General features: G+C 44.5%; 1 long non-coding RNA gene across 1 annotated transcript; it reads right to left on the bottom strand.

Annotated features, from left to right (window-relative positions):
* Window positions 1-3,380: 3,380 nt before the first annotated feature.
* Window positions 3,381-4,747, bottom strand: LOC310660133. The gene is made up of 2 exons (XR_014503226.1): window positions 4,576-4,747; window positions 3,381-4,079 (listed from the first exon to the last, which is right to left on the bottom strand). It is a non-coding gene; the product is annotated as an uncharacterized lncRNA (long non-coding RNA).
* Window positions 4,748-6,206: the final 1,459 nt, after the last annotated feature.

The following is a 6,206-nucleotide window of genomic DNA, read 5'->3' as shown; positions in this document are numbered from 1 at the left end:
CCTGTCCCACATAGAGATTTCTCAGGAGACAGGTGAGGTGATCAGGCACTCCCATTTCTTTAAGAACTTGCCATAGTTTGCTGTGGTCGACACAGTCAAAGGCTTTTGCATAGTCAATGAAGCAGAAGTAGATGTCTTTCTGGAACTCTCTAGCTTTCTCCATAATCCAGCACATGTTTGCAATTTGGTCTCTGGTTCCTCTGCCTCTTCTAAATCCAGCTTGCACTTCTGGGAGTTCTTGGTCCACATACTGCTTGAGCCTTCCTTGTAGATAATAATGAAATAAAGGATTTCAAATGAATAATTGGAACTTTGGAAGCTGCCTTACACCGGGTCAAGCCAACAGTTCATCTTGTTTACACAGATTGGCAGCGATTTTCCAGGATTTTGGGCAGCAGTCTCTCTCCCAGCCCTACTGGGAGCTGCCAAGGATTGGACCTGGGACCTTCTGCATGATGGTCAGCTGATGCTCTGCCACTCAGCTACAGTGAGCTACAGCCCTTTCCCACAGTACCATGGCCACTCCAGTGTGTGCGGACTTGTAATGAGGGGTCCTGCTGCTTTAAACCCAGCAGAGCTGTGCTAGAAGCAGCACTGGGATCACATCCTCTTGATGCAAGACCCTATTAATCATAGCTGAGGGCGACAGGTTGATTCATAGGGTGGTGGTTTGAGACAAGGTCTTAATATTGTACACAGTTCATTCAGTTGTCATAAAAAGCGGTCACTGATGAGAGGGGCATTTTTAAACATCAGATCACATCATTGCCCTTGACAGGGCAAATCCAGATTAAATGGAGGTGGGGGAGTGCTGGCATTTTGGTGACCATGATGTCAGGTAGTTGGTAGGGGACACTATGGTCTAAACCACTGAGCACCTTGGTCTTGCTGATCAGAAGGTTGGTGGTTCAAATCTGCACGAGGGGGTGAGCTCCCATTGCTCTGTTCCTGCTCCTGCCAACCTAGCAGTTCGAAATCGCACCAGTGCAAGTAGATAAATAGGTACCGCTGTGGCAAGAAGGTAAATGGCGTTTCCATGAGCTCTGGTTTCCGTCACGGTGTTCCGTTGCACCAGAAGCAGTTTAGTCATGCTGGCCATATGTCTGTCAACAAACGCCGGCTCCCTCAGCGAGATGAGCGTCGCAACCCCATAGTCGCCTTTGACTGGACTTAACCCTCCAGATGTCCTTTACCCTTTTGGACTTTCTTAGGTGGTTTGTGCAAAAAAATTACATGCACAAAAGCACCCATCCCCCAATAAACGCCCATTTGGAAATGCCACCACTTGGCATGTTCAGACTCTCCTTATGTTTGTGTACAAGGTTATTTAAAAAAAATAAAAAGCCAAATCAATGTTTGATTTAACAAAGAGCCAAAATACAAACAAACTCTTTCATTTATGTGTGTTACACATCCCTGCCCCAAGAGGCACATCTGCAGATCTGTGCCAGCAACATCTGCCCAGACCCAGCAGTGGGATGGCTAAGATTATTGTCTGCCTTCCTAACGGAATTCCTGCTTCTCTTCCTTTCACACACAGATAGGAGGCTATTTATCAGGTCATCCAGCAGAACACAGAGATCTGTGCGGTTTGTGGGAGGGGAGGGGAAGAGGAGGGAAGCCTTGTCACTTGGTATATCCTTCAACCCAGGCAAAGAGGAAATTAGTTTCCATGCGCTTTATAAAAAGCATTGAAACCAAACAATGGCAGCCACACAGCTGGCTTTTAGAAATCTGATGTCAACAAGACCAGAGGCATGCACTTCGGGGCTTTGTTGGTTTGTTTCGGGGTTTTTTTATTATCTCAGGAAGGATTTGCAAAACAGAGTGTGCTTGATGAAACTGGCAAAAGGGGCAGAAGAAGCCAGTAACTCAGAGAGGGTGAGAGGCAGCCGATGCCAGCACCTTCTGCTTCAGATATCAGCAGTTCCACGCTACACATTTAAAGTATATCCTATGCATCTTTAAAGCACATGACCTCCTTGAAAGAGTCCCGGGAACTGTAGTCCCCCCCCCCACAAAGCAGCACCCTTAACAAACCACAGCTGCCGGGGTTCTTGGGGAAAATCTGTATGCTTTAAATGTGTGTTGAATTTGCTGTAAATGTATGGTGTGGATCTGCCCTATGCCAGCCTTTTGAAGAGTGAGTCACAGCGTGAACTTCCAGAGGAGCTACACAGAGAACAGTCATCAGTGGGGAGGGGGGAATATCTCCTGCATCCCAAGAGATATGAGCAAGAACGTTCTGCTCTCCACCAACCACCTTGGGCACAGATACACCAGCAGACACCAGCAATGAAAATAAGAAAACGTGTGGATTTATGAAGTCACCATTTGACATCCCACCCACCGCTAGGCAGTGCTTCTCTGAGTCTCTGTGGTGATGTAGGAACATGTCTCAGTCTGTTACGATATTGATTTGCACTTTCCTCTGGTATTTCCCATTCTGCCGCAACTAGTTTATTTTGCACAGGGGATCCGGGTAAAAGTCGGACGCAGCAGAATTAATCTGAGCCTTGAAAAGCACATAGAGCTGAACGAGAAAGCATATTAAGACGCAATTTGCCTAGGACAGCAAAACAGCAGGCATTGGTCTAATCTTCTTCCTTCCTGCACTCCTGTGTTTGTGTGTAGCATCAGCTCACCAGCAAATAACCAACACCTTGGCTGCATACACGCCATACATATGGAGCACATGGCTTCCCTCAAAGAATCCTGGGAATTGTAGTTTAGTCCTTTCAGAGCTCCAGTTCGCAGCAGCCCTAAAAACTGCAGTTCCCAGGATGTTTTAGAGGGAGGTTATGTGTTTTCAAGGTGTTTTACATGCTTGGCGTGTGCATGCAGCCTTTGCATGCATTGTTAATGGCCTCTGGATTTGTCTCCTTTCAACTAGAATTATGAGAGTAATGGATTTTCCCGAAAGCTCTTTAATCTTGCTCTCAGGGTGTGCCTTTCCATTTATAGCTTAAACACCTCAAGACTCCATTTCTCTTAGCAATGTAAACGGTGATTCTTCCGCGCCTCCTCCTTTCGGGAATCAATCCAGCTGCCTTTCTTAAACCACCCTAATGTTTTCTTAAGAAATTCATTGGCTTTCAGATGCGCTAAGTGTTGTTCTTGTCAGAAGTGTTGCACGTGTCAGAAACTTCCAAAGGAGAAGAAAGGAAGAGGAAAAGCCAGGCTTGCTTTGCAGCAATTAACATCATCCAAGGGGATTTTCGTTCTGCAGAGATGGGACCTTCCTGATTTCCTTAGCTCCCACACTGCATTTCCTCATCTGACGTGAGTTGTCCAGATGGTTGAAAGCAAGAGATGCCCAGGTCGTTAATGTTCTAAATTTGAAGTCACACTCTTGGAGGGGAATAAGGAGATCGGAAGGATGCCTTCAATTTTTTTAATTTTTATTTATAAAGTTAAGCGCTCCCCAGTTCTCCGTGCAGAGAGAGTCCCAGCGACAGTGGGGATTAGTTTACTTTTCCTTCAGATGAGACAGAATAAGAAGGGCTTATAGCCTACTCATAATATCTGTTTTGATTATAAATATATAAGCAGAACATGGCAGAAGCAATTAGACTCCTGAAGCAGGGAACACTTTCGCTAATCCCGGTATAGGTAAATGTGCATACAGTCTCCCTTCAACTGCTTCCAGTCTATCTGATACCAAACCCAAGCTTTCTATAAACTGTTTTTCTTCCTTCCTCCATACTATAAATATATTTCAGTGGTGTGCTTCTTTTGTCCCACTGGGCTCCTGATCAGAAGCAGCTCATCCAGCTTCAGCCACAATGCTAGATTCATAGCAGTGGGGTCACACTGCCACTTACCTACAAGGAGGAGCCAATCCTGTGCTCCCATTGGTGGGTCCACACTGAGGTGCCCTCCTTGCCATCTTGCCTTTTGCCCTTCCATTAAACTGCAGTGGCCCTGCTGCCAGAAAGCTGCCATTGTGTCTCTCCACCCCAGCTTGTTTCAGGCAGAACCAGGCTTCAGTCAATCCAAACTGGATTTCTAGGACAGGGCTGATCTGGAGTTCCACATCGTGTCACGGAGTGTGTGTATACAGTCATAGTTGGTGAAAGCTGAATAGAAAGAAGAGGAGACATGAGAACCTATTTTAAAATACTAACTTTTAAAGCTGCCTCGGCATTTCTCTAATGCAACTGTGTTAAAGAAAGCCAAGTTGGAAATCTTGCTGTGAGCCCTTAGTCTTTCTGAGCACTGCTATCAGGAAACTGTACTTGTCCAACAGACTGAAGGTAAGTTGAAAGCAGCAGGATTTTAATCCAAGGGATAAAGTGAAAGTGAGAGAAAATGAGTAGCAATTAGGTTTCAGCTGATCGCCTTCCCTCTGGGAAATTAACAAAAAGTCCTTCCGCTGGGATCTTGTTGAAGTTCAATTCTCTAGCGATAAGCTTTTTACTTGTTCTTCAACACCGTAGCACAGAACATTTCATTCTGGCTCGAGACAAAGGATTTCCAAGCAAGCCCCTGCATGTTTAAGAGGATGCCCACAGTGTATTAATTCAATACCTCCAGCACGTTCGGTTTTGAGTTTGAAACGCAATGAATTCCTACCCCCAATTCCATTTGGATGTTGCAACTTGCTTTCAGTGCAAATGAACAATCTTCCGCTCTCTGAGTCTGGTTATTCATTCGCTGACCGTTAGCAAAAACATTTTAAAAATAGACACAAACATGCCAAATGAAGTGATAAGATGTATGAGACCTTTCGCACCGTTGGTCAATGATTTTCAAGCGATGATGGGATGAACTGCAATACCATCTGAAGTGAATCAGTAACCATTTGAAAGGTACAAACCGAGAGGAAGTTTACAGATGCACAGCCAGATAGCCTATCATCTCGTGGAACATCAACAAACAGTATTTATTCAGGAGAGAAGCTCACGAGGACTGTTGCATTCCAGAGGGAATGTGATGATCTTATGATCTCATCATGTCAGTGCAGTTTAAGGATTACTTCAACATGACAATGCACATTCCTATCTCCTAACATTTGGATGGTAGGTACCACATGGGTGACTAATCTCTGGCATTCATAGATGTCTAATTCAAGAAACAAACTTTCCCATACAATAATCCTCACTGGGTGCTCTGGCTTGCCCCCACAATTGAGGAGAGCGGCCAATATCCAGTTTCACATAGCTCTTTGAAACTTTTCTACCTATGTTGTGGGGCTGAGTAAAAATGGCCTCGGAAAATTATCCATCCTCTTTGTGGGCAGTGAGAATGAGGTGAGATTCTCCAGCTGTTAAGGAAGTTCTCAGAGATTTATTCTCAGAAAAATATCTTCTGAGAATGTTGGTCCGCATAATGTTGACTGAAGCACACTAGTTATGCAAGGATGCAAAGGGCTAAGAGAGCAAGACTGGAAGGCGCAGATGCCAAGGTCAACAATATTAAACTATACTGGGTTGGGTATACTTGAAATCCTCTATTGGATAGACAGGTTGAGAAAGTGGAAGGGTGTTGAATATTATCCAGTAGATCCTAGAATTCTCCTACAGCAGTGGTTCCAAATTGGTGGTCTGCAGACCCCAGCAGGTCCGAATAACCCACGCAGGGAGTCCGTGGCACCATCCACATAACAAAAATACCATAGAGATATCAACATTTTCAAAAATAGGGGGTCCATGGCTTTGCTTTTGAAAAACAAAAACTTAGCTAATTGGGAACCACTATCCTACAGCATTGCAGATAGGAGGGAGCCCTGATCAAGGGACTTCTCAAGTGAATTTCTCAGAATATTCTTTACTCAGCTCTAAACTCAGAGTTCCTGAAATCTCAATCTCATGTGAATGGGCATGAGGTATTATGGTAGGTTCATGTTGAGAATGAAGAACAACATACTCCCCAGAACTCTCCTTCCTTCTATCATGAGAACTACAATGGAATTTTAAAAAATGAGGGAAATGGCACCAAACACACTGAAAATTTCATAGAAAGTGAAGAGGATTCCGGCCAAAATTCCTGAAACTGCACATTTGGCTTCTACAACTAGGGAATGGAGGACTCGTTCTATCTTTGTATAAAAGATGCATTCTAGAAAATATTCCAGACCATCTTCTGTCACCTTTTACCTTGCAAAGTTTTGATCACACTGCCTCATGTAACAAGCCTTCAATCCAGAAAACACACTTTGTACTTTATTATCACAGTGGGACTTTCCCGCCTGCAGCCTAAGCAGG

The sequence above is a fragment of the Podarcis tiliguerta genome, assembly GCF_965153285.1.
Source record: "Podarcis tiliguerta genome assembly, chromosome: 11".
In the NCBI taxonomy this organism is placed as follows: domain Eukaryota; kingdom Metazoa; phylum Chordata; class Lepidosauria; order Squamata; family Lacertidae; genus Podarcis; species Podarcis tiliguerta.
The sequence above is the reverse complement of the archived record's forward strand: the minus strand, read 5'-3'. Positions and strand labels throughout refer to the sequence as shown.